Below are 20,419 nucleotides of genomic sequence, written 5' to 3'. Positions count from 1 at the left end.
TGCTTTTGACATGCCTGTTCTATTAAAAATCATAGATCTGGAATGTTAACTCCATTTGATTCATCACAAATGCTGACTATTGCCAGATTTTTCTCCTTTTCTTTCTGATTTGCAGTGTCTGTAATAATTGGCTTTTTTATGCATGATTATCTATTTTCATGAGGGTGAATTTTCTGCAACCCAGAGCAATATGGGCAATTGAAAGAAAGTTGTAAAACATGAAAAGAATGGGAGAATCAAAACCTTGATGTTAAGCAAAGTTTTCTCAACTTCTCTCTTACATTTTCTATGATGACGTCAAAATCTCACAATTGAACAGCAATGACCTTATTTCCATGCAATTGCATCTTATTATTAGCACTTCAACTAGTATTTATTATTGTTAGCTTTTCTATTAACATTTGTCTTCACAACTTCAAATTCTCCTCCTCTTCCTCAAGAAATCATGCATGAATCTTTTAATTGAAAGGGGCCTGTTAGTATCATTGAACATATTTTGATCAATCTTAGATTTTTTTTAGCAAAATGTCAGTTTCATGTATGGCTTCTCATTGTGAGGCCTAGCAGGATCTCTCATTGTATCTCACCATGCTCACCTTATTAACTAACTACCTGCTCTATGCAATCTCTCCCCCCAACCCACTCTATCCTAGCTATGTTTTACCATTTGCCATACCCCAAACAATTTCTCACTGCTGGGATATTCAAGAATGGACCAGCATCTCGAGCATTCTTAAAAGGCGCCCACAAAAGCAATGTAAACAAGAAGCTGCCATGAACCATCTCTAACATTTCCTCAGACATGGCAAAGAAGAGAAATATAGTGCCTTGTTTTGTGGGCATGGATCTGGACATTCTGGTGAATGGAATGGTCCAGAAATGGGATAGCCTCATCCCCTAGGACCAGCAGAGGAGACCATCGTACCAGAGTATACCAGTCTGGTCTGAGGTTGCTACCTGGGTCAGTGTGGTCTCATCCACATCATGACAAGCCCAGCAGAGTAGGAAGAAAATCAATGTCCTTCACCACTGCAGAAGTACAAGTATCACTTTCCTCTTTCTGACCTCTCACTCACTATTTCTGGTGTTGGACCAACATTTTACTAAGACTCACGTTCTATCACTTTCGTTATTGCCAGCAACATTTTCCCTCACTCACTGTCACACACCCCAAGCCCAGACACCATGAACCCTACATGAGCCCTACTCATTTGTTTGGGACATCTTCAACCTGCACCAAAGGTAACAGCTATGTCACCCATTTTCATCTCCCTCAATACCTGGTTCTCTCTCATTATAGAGTCATAGAGATGTACAGCATGGAAACAGACCCTTTGGTCCAACTTGTCCATGCCAACCAGATATCCCAACCTAATCTAGTCCCACCTGCCACCTGCCAGCACATGGTCCATATCCCACCAAACCCTTCCTATTCATATACCCATCTAAATGCCTTTTAAATGTTGCAATTGTACCAGCCTCCACCACTTCCTCTGGCAGCTCATTCCATACACATACCACCCTCTGTGTGAAAAAACTGTCCCGTAGGTCTCTTTTATATCATTCCCCTCTCACCTTAAACCTATGCCCTCTGGACTCCGCCACCGCAGGGAAAAGACTTTGTCTATTTATCCTATTTATGTCCCTGATGATTTTGTAAACCTCTATAAGGTCACCTCTCAACCTCCGACGCTCAAGGGAAAACAGCCCCAGCCTGTTCAGCCTCTCCCTATAGTTCAAATCCTCCAACTCTGGTAACATCCTTGTAAATCTTTTCTGAACCCTTTCAAGTTTCACAACATCTTTCTGGTAGGAAGAAGACCAGAATTGCATGCAATATTCCAACAGTGGCCTAACCAATATTTTGTACAGCCACAACATGATCTTGCAACTCCTGTACTCAATACTCTGACCAATAAAAGAAAGCATACCAAACGTCTTCTTCACTATCCTGTCTACCTGCGACTTCACTTTCAAGGAGTTACTCCAAGGTCTCTTTGTTCAGCAACATTCCCTTGGACTTGACCATTGAGTGTATAAGTCCTGCTAAGATTTGCTTTCCCAAAATGCAGCATCTAAATTAAACTCCATCTGCCATGTCTCAGCCCATTGGCCCATCTGGTCCAGATCCTTAGTACTCTAAGTAATCTTCTTCGCTGTCCACTATACCTCCAATTTTGGTGTCAACTGCAAACTTACTAACTGTACCTCTTATGCTCACATCCAAATCATTTATGTAAATGACAAAAAGTAGAGGACCCAGCACTGATCCTTGTGGCACTCCACTGGTCACAGGCTTCCAGTCTGAGAAACAACCCTTCACCACCACCCTCTGGCTTCTACCTTTGAGCCAGTTCTGTATCCAAATGGCTAGTTCTCCTTGTATTCCATGATATCTAACCTTGCTAACCAGTCTCCCATGGGGAACCTTGTCATATGCCTTACTGAAGTCCATATAGATCACAGCTACTGCTCTGCCCTCATCAATTCTCTTTGTTACTTCTTCAAAAAACTCAATCAAGTTTGTGAGACATGATTTCCCATGCATTCTTGGAGGAAAAGAACCCAAATTAAGGCAAGAGAGAAAGGATGAGTGGTGTGTCCCTTATCAGGAGAAGATCCTGTCCCTGGCCATCTCAAGTGACTGACTGGTCATCCAAACCCCTGACTAGAGTTGAAGGCTGCATTTGGCATATTGTGCCAGGACCCACTGACCGAAGCTATCTCTCTTGACTTGACAGAGGACTGCTGACAACCATGACAAACCACCTGGATTTGTGTTGGCCTTAAAAAGCCCAGTCATAGAGAAGTGTTGAGAACCTGACATTTCTGCCTGAGGGGCAAGATGTAAAAAGGCATGACAAATGAGGGATGATGTGAACATCCATTCAAAGTGGATGAGTATTTAGAGAGCAAGTGAATCATTTGCATATGTAGCCTGATCCAATTCATGAGTTGGGGGTGTCTCTCGGGGTGCAAAATGTCCTAGCTGCAGCATCACAATGATAATTGTCCCATGGTGCAGTGTTGAAGTGCAGTAGCAAGCTGTAAGTGGTTCAGAGATGTGTCATGAGAGTCTTTAGAGGTTACTTGCCAATTTTTGTGGATGTGCGGCATGTGCAACTGATGGCTGGGGAGTGTATCCCCTGATGTTGGTGTGCAGCATGGAGGACATTGGACGTGGCAAATTCACCAGACCCCTGCTCTGATTCTGAAATCAAGAATTCTCAGCATCTAGATTGGTCACTGCAGATGTTAGTGAGGTAATATCTGTAGTTAATAAGACAATTATTAAGCAATAAACCCCCTTAATTGGCAATTCACCTCAAAGAAATATTATCTCAACACTCGGAATATAGCGAAAAGATACAGCAAGTTGTTCTCGATGTCAAAATAGGCCTCACTGGAGTTCTCACACCATTCTGCCATATTTCAAATCAGAATCCATATTACTCATATGTTCCATATCATTTTCCACATATTTACCATTTCTCGTTCTTCTTCATCCGTGATTCTTTTTAGTTCTTTTACCGAAGTCCATCAAATGATCAGAACACAGTTCCTGATTAAATAGGACTCTACTTTAAGCCATCAATTTGCACAGCTGATAATTACTCATCAAAGTTAAACAGCAGCTACTCACCTTCAGAAGTCACAAAACTGTTGGTTTTCCTTACCTTACTCTGCTAATCCATTACTCTTTCTTTCCCTTTTTGATCAATAGAGATCACAAAATAATAACAAATAAAAGCACTCAACCCATCCAGCAAAATTCTAACATAATCGCATTGCAGCATCCAATTACTTTTGCTATGACCAAATGATAAAGAGCGATCAACTTTTCTCTTTTTAACCCCCTTGATCAGTCACCACAAATATTTTTATTTTCCTCTATTGGAATGCAACTATAATACTTCAACTAAACTTAGTTAACCAGATCAAAAACGAATGAAAGAGAATTTCAGTGTTTCCTTGAGAGAAGTATGATTATTGTTGCGTTTATCAAACCCAAGAAAGATAAGAAAATATAATATCTGACACATACATACAAAAAGAGGGAACAAAATTTTGAAAAGAAAGTGACTAGAGGTGTAAAAATAGACAGGCAAGTTGCAGTTTAAAGTTTTAGACCCTTTGTGTTACAAGGTCTCAAATATATAACTGTTGACTTGTTTCCTTAGGCATAGCAGAGCTTGCAATTAACTTAAGTTTCACAGTGAATGTTGGTATTTCCAAGGTGATTTTTAACTGACGCTGGTTTCTGAAATTGAAAAAGAGAAAAGAAGCTGACAGTATCTATTCTGCTGTTAGTCCATGTTTCTTCCTCACTCCTCTGTTCTCCTAAAATATGGTTTGGGTACATTCCAAATTTAGCTCCATTGCCCTTTTCAAACCAGATATTCTTTCATTTCTAGATGTGAGTGAAACAGGAGTTGCAAATTTTTTGATACCTTCCTGAGTTTTTATGAGGTAGCTAAGGGAAACTCAGTGAAATCTGAGATCTGATGTAGCCACAAATGCAGCCTCAGTAGAAGTTATCAATGGTGTTGCAAGTGGCTATGTAGGTGACTGTGGCTATAAACTTCTATTCATCTGGCATTTCTTTCTGTGAAAACAGATACATTTGCTACATATTCAAGCTCGTTATCCACAATTGCATAAATATGATCATTGAGGCATGGTAACTGTTTCTGTCATCAATAATGAAACATTTTGTCCTGTAAGAGAGAAGAATATGCCAGTGTGTGTGTAATCTGTCTGGATGATCAGTGTCACAAAGCTGGTCCCTTTTTCTAAAAGCTGTTCCTCTTCTCAAGGATACAGTGTCCTTGATTTTTTCACAAGGGTCGTAAATGAGTCGGGCTTCGATTAGACTAGTTTGGTACAGAGATGAAAAGGATTTTGAGAAGCCTTTTGTTTATATAGAGTCAGAGAGTCAGAACTGTACAGCATGGAAATAGACCCTTCCCTCCAACTTGTCCATGCCAACCAGATATCCTAACCCAATCTAGTCCCACCTGCCAGCACCCGGCCCATATCCCTCCAATCTCTTCCTATTCATATACCCATCCAGATGCTTTTTAAATGTTGCAATTGTACTAGATTCCACCATTCCCTCTGGCAGCTCATTCCATACATGTACCACCCTCTGCGTGAAAATGTTGCCTCTTAGGTCTCTTTTATATCTTTTCCCTCTCACCTTAAGCCTATGCCCTCTAGTTCTGGACTCCCCGACCCCAGGGAAAAGACTTTGTTTATTTATCCTATCCATGCCCTTTGTGATTTTATAAACCTCTATAAGGTCACCCCTCAGCCTCCGACGCTCCAGGGAAAACAGCCCCAGCCTGTTCAGCCTCGCCATATAGCTCAAATCCTCCAACCCTGGCAACATCCTTGTAAATCTTTTCTGAGCCCTTTCAAGTTTCACAACATCTTTCTGATAGGAAGGAGACCAGAATTGCATGCAGTACTCCAACAGTGGCCTAACCAATGTCCTGTACGGCCGCAACATGACCTCCCAATTCCTGTACTCAATACTCTGAACAATAAAGGAAAGCATACCAAACACCTCCTTCACTATCCTATCTACCTGCAACTCCACTTTCAAGGAGTTATGAACCTGCACTCCAAGGTCTCTTTGTTCAGCAACACTCCCTAGGACATTACTATTACGTGTATAAGTCCTGCTAAGATTTGCTTTCCAAAATGCAGCACCTCGCATTTATCTAAATTAAACTCCATCTGCCACTGCTCAGCTTGAGACTTCAGGCCAAAGTGGTCATGTTTTAGAAGTGACCTGTAGAATGAAAGAGGAGTGGTCAGCTCTCTAGCTGAGCAGTTCAGTCCAGAATGATTTGGAAGTTCAACAGTAAGCTTTGTGTTAACAGGGTCTCTCTCCTTATGTCCTTCTAACTTCAACCTGTAAGCATGTGTTCCATTGTTTTTCCTGTGCTTTAAGGGGGTTTGCTTATTGGGACTGTTGTGTATATTCAGAAAAGTCTAGGGTGTAGGTTTGCTCGCTGAGCTGTAGGTTTGATATCCAGACATTTCATTATCTGGCTAGGTAACATCATCAGTGGTGACCTCCAAGTGAAGCAAAGCTGTTGTCTCCTGCTTTCTATTTATATGTTTGTCCTGGATGGGGTTCCTGGTGTTTGTGGTGATGTCATCTCCTGTTCATTTTCTGAGGGGTTGATAGATGGTATCTAGATTTATGTGTTTGTTTATGGCATTGTGGTTGGTGTGCCAGGCCTCTAGGAATTCTCTGGCATGTCTTTGCTTAGCCTGTCCCAGGATAGATGTGTTGGCCCAGTCGAATTGGTGTTTTTTTTCATCTGCGTGTAGGGCTACGAGTCCGCAGATTCCTCAAGAACAAACCACAACAAGCAGACCAAACACAACCAGAAACCCTAACCACCTTACCATACATCAAAGAAGTTTCAGAAATGATAGCCAGACTACTAAGACCCCTCAGAATCCTAGTAGCACACAAACCACCAACACTCTCAAACAAAAACTAACAAACTTAAAAGACCCAGTACAACCCATGGACAAAATCAACGTTATCTACAAAATTCCATGCAAGGACTGCCACAAACACTATGTAGGACAAACAGGAAGAAAGTTAGCCACCAGGATACATGAACACCAGCTAGCCACAAAAAGACACAACCCTCTCTCCCTCGTAGCCCTACACACGGATGAAAATAAATCCACCAATTCGACTGGGACAACACATCTATCCTGGGACTGGCTAAGCAAAGACATGCCAGAGAATTCCTAGAGGCCTGGCACACCAACCACAATGCCATAAACAAACACATAGATCTAGATATCATCTATCAACCCCTCAGAAAACGAACAGGAAATTACATCACCACAAACCCCATGAACCCCATCCAGGACAAACATATAAATAGAAAGCAGGAGACAACAGCTTCGCTTCACTTGGAGGTTGCCACTGATGATGTTACCTAGCCAGGTAATGAAACGTCAGGTTATCAAACCTACATCGCAGCGAGCAAACCTACACCCTAAACCTCAACCTGAGCTACAAACCTTCACAAACCTTGCATAATAAAGTCTAATTTGGATAGAGTGAATTCTGTTGGGGTTCTTTATTCTGTTCTTTGTGTTTCATTGCCTAATTTTGTGAATACATTTTTGTCTGTTTTAAAACCCAGTAATCAACCTCGCTAACATACTCTGGGTAATTTTCAGTGTACACTTACTGAAACAAATTGTAAAGTTATGTTCTGGGCTGCCTGCTTAAGAATGTTTTGAGTGATCGAGTCCATAACAGATGGGGGGCTCTTTGTGAGATTTTAAACAGTGAGTGGTAGATGCTAGTGTCTTTATTTCAGGCATTGGTTTGTTTGGGTAGACAAAGCTTGGGGTTTTAATGGCTCTTTCAGTCATCACAAGTTTTCTCGAAGTGGTTGCAGTGACTTTGGAAGTTTTGCAAAAGGTGAATAAGACCAAGCTGCAGGAATTAGCAGAGAAGCTGGAATTGGAACTGCCTGTTTCTGTGAGGAAAGGCAAGATAATTACAGCAGTCGCTCAGCATTTAAATTTGCCGGGGAAACCATCAGAATCCATAGCGATAGTAAGAATTCAATTGCAAATGAAGCAGCTTGAGTTAAAGAGCAGCAGAAATGAAACAGTTTGAGTTATGGTTAAAAGCAAAAGCAAAAGAAAAAGAATGAAGGTCTTTTGCAGAAGAGAAATAAAGAGAGAGAGCTTTTGAACTTCAGAAACTGACACTTAAAAAGGAAAGTCAGCTTAAAAGGATGGAGATTAAGGCTGAAGGCAAGTCTAGTGAGGAAAAGAGTGAGGATGAGCAAACCCATGGTGGGTGAAAGCCTGATAAGCATTACCTAAATTTGATGAGAAGGATGTGGAAACCTTTTTCATCTCATTTGAAAAAGTAGCTAAACAGATGCACTGGCCAGTGGCAATGTGGGTTTTGTTGATCCAAACAAAACTTGTAGTTCGGACTCGCATCCCTACCAGAGGAGGTATCTGGGGAGTATGAGGAGGTGAAAAAAGCCAGTTTCAGTGTATATGAACTTGTACCAGAAGCCTATAGACAACGTTTCAGGAATCTAAAGAGGGACCCAGGTCAAACCTACATTGAGTTTGAAAGGATCAAACAGAGTAATTTTGACTTGCCGGGGAAACCATCAGAATCCATAGCGATAGTAAGAATTCAATTGCAAATGAAGCAGCTTGAGTTAAAGAGCAGCAGAAATGAAACAGTTTGAGTTATGGTTAAAAGCAAAAGCAAAAGAAAAAGAATGAAGGTCTTTTGCAGAAGAGAAATAAAAAGAGAGAGCGTTTGAACTTCAGAAACTGACACTTCAAAAGGAAAGTCAGCTTAAAAGGATGCAGATTAAGGCTGAAGGCAAGTCTAGTGAGGAAAAGAGTGAGGATGAGCAAACCCATGGTGGGTGAAAGCCTGATAAGCATTACCTAAATTTGATGAGAAGGATGTGGAAGCCTTTTTCATCTCATTTGAAAAAGTAGCTAAACAGATGCACTGGCCAGTGGCAATGTGGGTTTTGTTGATCCAAACAAAACTTGTAGTTCGGACTCGCATCCCTACCAGAGGAGGTATCTGGGGAGTATGAGGAGGTGAAAAAAGCCAGTTTCAGTGTATCTGAACTTGTACCAGAAGCCTATAGACAACGTTTCAGGAATCTAAGGAGGGACCCAGGTCAAACCTACATTGAGTTTGAAAGGATCAAACAGAGTAATTTTGACAGATGGATAAGAGCTTCAAAAATTGAGCAAACATATAGAATCATAGAGTCATAGAGATGTACAGCATGGAAGCAGACCCTTCAGTCCAACTCGTCCAGGTGCCCTTAGAGAGGTAATTAATTTGGAGGTATTCAAACATTTACTTCATGAAGTAATGCAAACTCATGTGGAATAGCAGAGAATTAAAACAGCAAGGTTAGCAGCTGAAGTGGCTGATGATGATGAACTAGTCCATAAAACTCAGGGATAGAAATTGGGACAAAGAGAAATCCTCATGTGGAAAGGAAAAGGTGGATCTCAGTGAAGATCCATAAGGATAACTTGTCACAGGGTAAAAAAGAAACCCTTGAAGGGGACAAAGAAATTAAAAAGCTCCAGAGTTTTCATTGTACTAAAATGGGTCATACAAAATCACGGTATTGGTGGACTCGGAGAAAGCCAGATGTAGGAAAACCAGACAAGTCTGGGACTTTTGTTGGACTAGTAACAAAAAGCACAAGGCAAGTTAGACAACTGCCTCAGAGTGTACAAGATGTTCAGAGGTTGAATAAGGAGGAAGAAGTGCCAGATCTGCTTTAAAAAATTTACATGCAAAGGTAAAGTTTATTCACATAGGCCAGGAGTAATAGATAAGGAGGTGACCATATTATGGGACACAGGATCCTCTCAGTCTGTAATGCTGAAGGATGAGGAGATATGTACTCCTGACGGACTATTGCCAGAAAAGGTACTTGTAACAGGAATTCATGGTGAGACAAAAAGTGCTCAATTATATAAAGTGAGGCTAGAGAGTCCAGAGAAGAGTGGAGAATTTGTGCTAGGAGTACTGGATAAACTCTCAGCTCCAGGAATACAACTTGTCCTTGCAAATGATATACCTGATTCAGCAGTAGGTGTGCTACCTACTCTAGTTGAAAAGCCAGTGGTGATGCAGGCAGCTGAAGAAATGAACAATATTTATCCAGGAATTTTCCCAGATTGTGTGATCACAAGATCACAAGGCAAAAGTTGAAGCAGGAGAGATCAAAAGGCACAGATAAGGAAGCTGACATAGCTTTATCAGAAACTATCTTCAATCAGATAAGTGGGACAGAGCAGGAGCAAATACGTAAATATGCAAGTATCTTTAGCTCTGCTAAGCTGATTGAGTTACAGCAGAAAGATGAGAACTAAAAACAGTTGTATCCAAAGGCATATAAAGAGAAGGAGAGTGAATGCATCCCTGTGTGTTATTACTTAACAACTGATGTCTTAATGAGGAAATGGAGACCATCACACATTCAAGCAGATAAGAAATGGGCAGAGATTCATCAAATTGTTTTGCCAGTAGGGTATAGAAAGGAGGTGCTGCGAGTGATGCACTCTTGGAGGTCATTTAGGGGTGAGGAAACACAGGCTAAAATATAAAGACATTTTTACTGGCCTGGACTCAGTGTGGTGCTCCTGCAGGAGGATGATGAGGGAATAGAAAGAACCATCAGGTATTTTTCCAGGAAGTTGAACATTCATAAACAGAAATATTCAACAGTGGAGAAAGAGATTTTACGCTTGGTGTTGTCATTACGATATTTCAGTGTTTATATTACCAGCAATGCATCTGAGACAATCATATACATTGACCATAACCCATAACATTTGTGGAAGAATTTGAGGACAAAAATGCCACACTGTTTAGATGGAGCTTGTTGTTGCAGCCATTCAATTTGACAATGGTGCATGTGGCAGGCTGCGAAAACCTGATTGCTGACACGTTAAGGAGACTCGAATGAGATACAGAGGTTTTCAGTGATGGGTGTGCCCCGACCCAAATTCGCCTCTAGTTGTGCAAATTTGCATGTGTACTATTAGTATAGTGTGTAGTACAGTGTGAGTATAGTGTTTTAGACTACTAACCAGTTTTTGTTTTGAAGGGTATTAAAAATTATGCCATCTTTCGATATTAATGGGCTTTTTTTAAGGGGGGGATGTGTCACAAAGCTGGTCCCTTTTTTCCTACAAAAGCAAGATCTGTGTGAACAGGGTCTCTCTTCTTCTGCCCTTCTAACTTCAACCTGTAAGCATGTGTTCCATTTTTTTCCCTGTGTTTTAAGGGGGGTTGCTTATTGGGACTTGTGAATATTCAAAACAGCATAATAAAGTCTAATTTGGAGACTGAGTTCTATTGGGGTTCTTTATTCTGTTCTTTGTGTTTCATTGTGTAATTTAGTGAATAACCTTTTGTTTGTTTTAAAATCTAGTAGTCAACCTCGCTAATGTACTCTGGATAATTTTCACTTAGCGAAACAAATTGCAAAGTTATGGTCTGGGCTGCCTGCTTAAGAATGATTTGCGTGGTCTGGCCTAGTACATAATATCTGGCTGGTATGATGCAATGTATGCAAACTGCCTGATGTAGGGTTGAAGCTTGCAGCCATGTTAATAGTTCAATGAGGAGTAAAAAAAAGCTTGCCAGGAGCAGCATCAGGGATATCAAATATGAGGTGCTAATCTTGTGAAGTACAACAGCAGACTATATGTTTGTGAAAGGCAGCATGGTGGTTCAGTAGTTAGCACTGCTGCCTTACAGCACCAAGGACCTGGGTTCAATTCCAGCCTTGGGGAACTGTCTGTGTGGAGTTTGCACATTCTTCCCGTGTCTGTGTGTGTTTACTCCGGGTGCTCTGGTTTCCTCCCACAATCCAAAGATGTGCAGGTTAGGTAGATTGGTTATGCTAAATTGCCCATAGTGTTCAGGGATGTGTAGGTTAGGTGCAATAGTCAGGAATAAATGTAGAATAATAGGCGATTGAGTCTGGGTGGGATACTCTTCGGAGGGTTGGTGTGAACTTGCTGGGCTGAAGGGCCTGTTTCCACACTGTAGTGATTCTATGAAAGACCAACAGATAATAATGAAACCAAGTGCACATATCAGATCCAAGTTCTGAGTTTTGCAATCTTTCAGCATCAAGTTGTGAATGGTAATGCATAGCTGACTAACCAAGCAGAGATGGATACTCCACAAATACTCCAATTATCAATGATCAATGAGCTTAGCATGGTGCAAAACATAAAGCTGAAGTATTTGAAAAGATCTTCAGCAGATGAGCAAAACCAATGATACAAGTCAATCTTCTACTGAGTTTCACAAATTCACAGATGCTTGTTTGCATTCAATTTGCCTCATTGTGTGTTCTTAAGAAGAAGCTGAAGAATTTAGATATACCAAAGGCTGTAGGCCTCACAATTTTCTGGATGTTGCTTATGGCCCAACGCTAGCAGATTCCCTAGTCTCGATGGTCTAGGACACATACAACACTGGCATCTACCTGACATTATAGAGAATTCTCCAGTTGAGTCCTGTCCTTTATAAGTCGAACAACTCAATCTAGCAAATGACTATTCCATTTACTACTTACAATTATCAGGAAACTGATATGAAGATATTGTTGTCAGAACCATCAAGTAGTGCATACACAGCAAACCTTGCTCACCAGTGGTTAAGTTCTGCTAAAGTTACTCAGCTCCAGAGCTCATTAAAGCAGTGTTTCCCAATGTTTCGATCCTATTTTGCAGCCCAAAAATTGCCATGTTCCCTTGGTTAGCAGTGTTGATCCGAGGAGGAGAACACCTAAGACCTATCAATACAGGGGGATGATGGTCAGTCATTTCTGCTTCAGAGGTCATGACTCCAAAATTTCAGCTTGTGACCCCACTTGTTGGCCTATTCTCAGCTTAGAGTAGTTCTTCATTAAAGTATTGGTCCAAATATGTAAATTAAAAAGTTGAATTCAAGAGGTAAGGTGAGAGTGACAACCCTTGACAGCAAAGCAACATATGACTGAGTGTGGCATCAAGGAACCACAGGAAAATTGGGATTCATGATTCAATTTGTAAGATTATGACCGTTGAAAAGATATTTGCTGAACTTGATCACTCGTGTGATATCATTAAACCTCAAACCACACAATCATTACACTGGCATTGTTTGTGCAGCTTTCAAATATTAATTTGATCAGAAAGGGTTTCTTGTCAATCAAGAAATCTCTCTTCCTCTCACTTTCTACTCCCACAGAAGTTCCTCACTGTACTTTCCAGTCATTTTGAGCATCTATTCTTGACATGATACCATCATAGCCCCTACATTTAAGAAGTCAAGGTTGGACTTAAATAGCCTACCTTAGTTTTAGATGGATCTACCCTCGCTATATCTTCAGTTTGCTGTTGAAGCATGCAGTGATTCAAAGTGCGTTTCATGTTGTACCAGTGCATGAAGGCTATATTTAGGTAGTAGGTAGAATGAAGTTTATATTCTACTTACATCAGAAGGGATTAGCAAAAGTTAATTAGACATTAATAATCCTTGTAACCTCTTTTGGGAGCCATCCAATTTTACCCATTATCTAGCTAACCTTGCTTGCTCCCATCCTTCCTTACAAGTTAGATCGCCAACAGTAAGGATCTGCTTCTTGATTCTTCTCTACATTGTCCCCAGGACCTTAATGCTACTTGACTTTACCATCATAGCCTCTGAATTCTGATGTCAAGTTTTCAACCATATACTTTGGATTGGAAGGCCTTCTTGTGACACAGTGGTAACATCCCTACTCCTGGACTGGGAGAACCAAGTTCAAGTCCCAGGCATGTAATACCATCTCTGAACAGATTGATTAGAAAAATTAATTAAAGAAAAATAGTATTTGAACAACAAATCTGATAGTTCTACCAGATTTGGGGGTGATAACACACTAAAGCCTTTAAAAGGAGTAGTCATTCCTTGCTAACCAGCCAGAGTCAATCGTTAGGGGTGGCACAGAGGTTAGCACTGCTGCCTCACTGCACCAGGGACCCAGGTTTGATTCCAGCCTTGGGTGACTGTGTGGGTCCCCTCTGAGTGCTTCAGTGTCTTCCCAGAGTCCAAAGACGTGTAGGCTAGGTGGATAAGCCATGGTAAATGTGGGATTACAGGTTAAGGTGGAAGGCTGGGTCTGTGTGGTTTGTTCTTCAGAAGGTCAGTGTGGATGCAATGCTGCACGCAGGAATTCTATTATTCTAATTATTTTTACTGAGGTTACAGGCCTGTAATCATCTTAGAAACTGACCTTACTTGAGGCTTTCTTGAAACATTTAATCCTAATCTACTTTTCATCTTGCTTAGTTTTTACTAATAACCTTGTCATTTTTATATGAATTATTACAGCAGTTTTGGGAGAATCTCCACTTTATAAATTTTTAAACATGAGGTACGTTGCTGGTTAGTTCTAAATTGACAAACCTGAATACTAAAAGTTTGCTACACAACGGCTTATACAAATTTATCAATTCTCATATCCACAGACACACCGAGCATAGTTGTGGTATTGACTTTATACATCCTGTTGCTAGTTGTCAGATTAGATATCTTTCAGTTCTTACATTTTAAGTGATGTAAGAAACAATTTTCATATTGGATGAAGACCACAAACCCTGACATGTTGCATCAAAATACAAAATGTTTCCAGTAACGATCCGTGTGGAGGTGTGGCTGATTTAAAAAAAAGAGCAGCAGAGTTCTCACATATCCTGACCAGCATAAAATAGAAACACTTATTTCATTCAGTTTCAAGTTACCATGCTGAGATATACATCAAATACAGCATAATTGAATGAATATTGTTGTCAAATTCTGACATCATAAATATCTGTACTGATCATAAATATACAAAAAAATCTTAAACTGATTTCCTTTCTCCAACTGTGCCCTGCACTCCATCAAAACCTGATGATAATAATATTCTGAATTTGCTAGTATGAGTCACTGTAAATGATGCAGTATCCTCTATGACATGATAAGACCATGTATAAGATGACAATAATTTTACAGAGAGTATTGATTTTAAAATATACCGGCTTAGAAAATATAGTTATGAAAATGATGATTCAAGCAATATAATGATTAATATATCACTTTTATGCAGAATGATTTATAAATGCCAGGCTATAACTGTTAAATCATACCATGTTAGTTGACACTAATAGTCATTTACTTTACCAGTTTTTCCATGAGGAGAGAACAGATAATCAGACTGAAGTTTCTTCATTCTTTCCACTTTCAGTTATTTTGTTCTATCTTCCACAATCAACCATGCAGCTGTGGAACACAAGGCACACAACACTTGGGAATATGATGAATCTCATTATAGTCAATCTTTTGAATAAAAATGCTTCACAGAATTACACTTGGCCCAGTTCTATTCCCTGTGTAATTTCTTTTCATAAAAAAAGTAAAATGTTTTTCAAAAATGGACTGTAATATGATAGAAATGTGATATTTTTCAGGCCAAGCTTTTCAAAATGGACTCGTTAATGCATTACCCAACTATTGTACCAAGTTTTTTAAAAAATGTGTTTTTGAACAGAACAATGCTACTATGGTTACCCTGAAGAAGAAAATGTTTCTGAATTGTAGGATGCAAAGCCAGCTTTGCACATGTTCCAGAACTGAAATGAAGCAGTCACTAGAAGATTTGTATTTGGATTGCAGCAGAGTGAGTAACCATAAGTGCTATTTATTTTTATCAATTTTGTTTTGGACATAGTTCAAAGTGAAAATTGTAACATTCACTAATCATAATTATATTCGCATTGGAATTTATTTCTGTCAGAACTGAAATACCTGATGATCTATTTGTTCACAGAATTCCCCGGACCATGATTTCCAGTCATGCTTCAAAGTTAGTAAACTCCCTTCTAAGTCAGAATATTTGAGGTTTACATCCCATTCCACAGACTTGCATTCAAAGTTGAGGTCAATGTTCTTGCACAATGCTGAAGAGATGCTGAATAATTTGGTGTGCCATCCTTTACATTAGGGCTTAACCTAAGTCCCCATCAGCTCTGTCAGGCAAACATAAAAGATTCACAAGCGAGCAAGAAAGCTATCCCCAGAGTCCTGATTATATTATCAGGCTGAAAGCACCTAATTGTTTCTTTCAGGTCTGATCAAAATCATACAAGAAGACACGTGCACTTTAATATGAAGCAAATTTATTAGCTTTATCTACTTAATATATATTAGAGACCTATGCAAACTCATGAGTGAATCTATTAGCTTAAATGACATAATGTACATATGTACAAACAAGTGAGTCTCACAATGCCATCCATCTATTGGAGATTTTGGCACTCAGAGCTCTCTCTCAGATTCCATGGCATCAGTCTTGTGAACTCTGGCCCAATGGTGAAAGTTTTGATGAGTGGAAGCAAAGTCCCTGATAGTAATACGATCCTGAATCTAAGATTATGTGCTGAATCTCCATTTTGTAATGTTTAGCAATACATTTCCACCTTCGACACAGGTTGAGAAACAAATCAAGGTGGCTCCATGTAACTGCGTAACAGGACAGTTCTCAATGTCACATGGTTACTTCCCAGTCAAATTGTCACGAGCAATTAACTCGTAATGGTCCGTTTTGAAGATATCATTCTTAAACTCAACACTACACAGATCCAGTGTTAAGCTGTAAACTTTCAGTAATTAGAGCAATAATTTGGTTGTGACCTAATGACTGTTTTGGTTGGACTTTTGTGCGCACAAATTGGCAGATGATTTTCTAAATTACAAGCATGGTTACACTTTGTTGGAGGATCATGATGTTTTGACAGATGTGACACAAATACAAAGTAGAGCAGTGGGTGAGGTCATCCCCATTGGGAAGGTACGTATTGAAACTGAGAGAGTCAACTAAGATAAATCTTTTGCATTTCCTTGCTAGTGATAACAGTGCTTAAAATCAGGTCTCCTGACACTTTAATTTCCAAGTCAAAGATTAAAGTAAAATCATATTCCATCAGTGTAAAATATCAAGAATGACCTTAAAGTACGGAATATCTATCGCCTTTCAAACTTGACGCATCTGTCATTGTACAATGATTTCAAAAATCTAGTGTGAAAATGTCTTAAACCTTTAAAGTTTTCTCATTCACCATATCAGCTAAGCAAATAACATTGTTGCTTTTTGTTTATTCACAAATACCAACTCAATGTTGAAATACAATTATGGAGACTAGTGAATCAATGCTTAACTTTTTTGTATCTCATACTTCAATTCACCATATAAATATCAATAACAACACATTTTATTGCAAATAGGTTAATGTCTGTATTAAAACAGACAAAGAAATGGGTGCATTTGTTTCCACACCCTTGTCAAAAGTAGTATTTTCTCATTATATTTTAGCAAAATATTACTGTAAAAAGAAGCTATCCTTTTAATCTTATGACACAAGCTGAAATTTTAAAGTTAAAGTTAAACTATGGCAGTGGGTATCTGAGATGACATGCACCAGTTATACAATTAGAGATTTTATGTTTCTCATCTTCATTATCTATGCAAACAAGGTGTCTGAATTAGTTGGTGAATCATGTCAGGCAAATGAGCAAGAAATTCTCGACATGCAGGGCATTCTGAGGGTCATAGGTTCTGATGCCATTTTTAAGGGCATTGGACACCACTTCACTCACAGCAAGCCAGAAGTTTCCATTCACTCTGTGAGGGTCACCCCCAATAGTGTTAAACACACCACCAATGAAATAGACACTCTCTTCCTTTTCGTGATGCATTATTGCAGACGCTACTGGATTAAGTAAGGGTCACAAGGGAGACCCCAGGCAGCCATCCCATCAAACTCATTTGGCTTGGACCAACATAGCAGCATGAGCTAACACCACTGCAACTCACAGATGCACCCAGCATCAGTGCTGCAAGAAAATGAAGGAATTCCTGTGCTTGACAAGCATTAGTGGCATCATCTTCTCTGTGCTAACTCATACCGACAGAAGCATCACTCTGTCTAACTCTATTACTGCACAGACATCTCACAAGGATTATAGCATGCAATACATAATGCTGTATGCTTAAGGGCTCACACATAGCTCATGTTCTCAAACTACTAACCCTTCCTGAGCACTGTGCTTCCTACTCACTGACTAGGGATATCACAACACCTGGCATGTTTTTATGCACCTAGCACCTGTAACCATAACACTCAATCCTTCTCTTTATATTATTACAAGTAAAGCTGGCATGACACAATTTGTCACCTAGCAAACCATCCTTGTGTGCATTGAAGACCTTTGAAAGAGACTGACACCTGTGAGTGGTGGCATGGCAGCTTTTTGGAATATGTAGTGCAGGCTTGCATTATGTGGCTGTAGTGATCACACATTAAGGAATGGAATTGTCCTTTGTTTTTTTTATTCTTTTTTTTCTTCTTTTTCTTTTTGCTTTTTTTAATATAATTTAACCCCCACACTACCACCTAAGTGCGGTAGTGCTTATTTTGTCCCCCCAGCACCCATGGTGTGTGTGTGCAGGTGTGAGACACAGTGAAAGACACAAAGTGCACAAATCTTTATTCAAATTCCACCACCAGGAAGATAGGAAAACACCAGGGTGGCCAGTGACAAACACTGCCCTTCACATCAAAGGGCAGTGCTGTGTGATCAAAACAGTGAGGGGGAGGGTAGGGAGGAATTGTCCTTTGTTTAAGAAGACTGCTGGTCCATGATAGGCTTTCCGATTTCTCTGGGGGTGAAATCAATTGAAGCATGAACCTGTAGGAATCCATCTTGATCACAAATCCTAATTAACGAGTTTTGAGAAGATTTGTAGCCTAAGTTGAGGTTCTGGATGTAGGTTTGCTTGTTGAGCTAGAAAGTTCATTTTCAGACATTTTGTCACCATACTAGGTAACATCAGCAGTGAGCCTCCGGATGAAGCACTGGTGGCATGGCCCGCTTTCTATTTATATGTTTAGGTTTCCTTGAGTTGGTGATGACATTTCCTGTGGTGATGTCATCTCCTGTAGTGGTGTCATTTCCTGTTATTTTTCTCAGGGAGTGAAATCGGATCCAAGTCAATGTGTTTGTTGATAGAGTTCAGGTTGGAATGCAATGCTTCTAGGAATGAGTCCTGGTGGCTAGTTTTATAGGCTAGCCACCCAAGACACATGAACATCAACTAGCCACAAAAAGGCCATGACTTACTCTCACTGGTATCCTTACATACAGATAAGGATGGACACCACTTCAACTGGGACAACACATCCACCCTAGGACAAGCCAAACAGAGACATGCATGAGAATTCCTAGAAGCATGGCATTCCAATCAGAACTCCATCAACAAACACATTGATATGGATCCCATTTACCACCACCTGAGAAAAATAACTGGAAATGACATCACCACAGGAAATGACATCACCACAGGAAATGGCACCACCAACACAAGGAAACCAAAACACATAAATAGAAAGCAGGACATGCCACCAGTGCTTCATCCAGAATCTCACTGTTGATGTTACCTAGTATAGATAGATGAAACATCTGAAAGCAAACCTGTTGTTCAGCGAGCAAATCTACATCCACAAATCCTAATGCTGGAGCTACCGGACTCCCTGCATCAAGGGGAAAGAGGAAAGTTCATGGACTCTGGTGAAGAGAGTGCCAGTGACCTCCCAATTACCTGACTATCTGTGGCTAGCCTCGAGAATAGAAGTGGTCAGGTCCCTGCAGTCCGACCGACTGGAGTCTACCCTCACCCCATTAAACATGCTTACCTTATCAACTACTATGTTCTTCATGCATGTGTACAGGTAGTTCTTCTATAACACAATGGCTGAATTCTTGTGCGACTCTGCATTACAGAAAAATTGCGCTTTCGCAACAGTGCTTAAAGTATTGGCGATGTAATCACATTCCAACACACATTTTAAAAATTAATCCTTTAGGAACAGTGACCTAAATTTGTCAATCATGTTACAGTGAATTTGCATTAACAAAATGCACATTATAGCAGAATGATCTGTTGTGTGTCTGCTGTGTTCACTGCAGATAAATGCACCAATGCTGGTGTTGAAGACAAAAAAAAAAATTGACAATGTTACACTTGAGAAAGTCAATCAAAGAACCCATCCGGAATGGAGGTCGAAGGAGGAACTGACAGGTACATGCTTGTTATATGCAGTCACTGTCTGAAGCGTTGCACATCTCACTTGGGCAGAAGTTAATTGGAAAGGTGAAGTTAATTCCAGTCAGTTGTGTAATTAATGAGATACAAATGCATGCAGATAGGCTTTGTGTCTTCTGATGGTGAGGAAGTCGACTTGCTTTCTGAAAATAGAAGAATTAATTGCTAAAATTTATCTCGGCGAAAATCTGACTTCTGAACACTTGCTTGATTAAATTATCACACTCACCACTTTTTTCAACATCTCATAGAGCATTACATCACATTCATAGCATGAAACAAACAATGGAAATAATTTCTAAATGTCAGATTGAATATAGTGAATTTCATAAATCTTCATTTCGACAAAAGAAAATAATTATCACAGCAAAATTGGGAAATGAGGTCTTAAGATTTTAGCACCTAACCTGAAATTCCTCAGGCAAAAGTGAGGACTGCAGATGCTGGAAACCAGAGTTTAGATTAGAATGGTGCTGGAAAAGCACAGCAGGTCAGGCAGCATCCGAGGAGCAGGAAAATCGCCTTTTTAGGCAAAAGCCCTTCATCAGGAATGGAGACAGGGAGCCTCCAGGATGGAGAGATAGGTCGGGGTGGGCGGTGCTGGGGAGAAGGTAGCAACGAGTACAATAGGTGAATGGGGGTGGGGATGGAGGTGATAGGTCAGAGAGGAG

This window comes from Chiloscyllium plagiosum, chromosome 13 (assembly GCF_004010195.1).
Source record: "Chiloscyllium plagiosum isolate BGI_BamShark_2017 chromosome 13, ASM401019v2, whole genome shotgun sequence".
NCBI lineage: Eukaryota > Metazoa > Chordata > Chondrichthyes > Orectolobiformes > Hemiscylliidae > Chiloscyllium > Chiloscyllium plagiosum.
The sequence above is the reverse complement of the archived record's forward strand: the minus strand, read 5'-3'. Positions refer to the sequence as shown.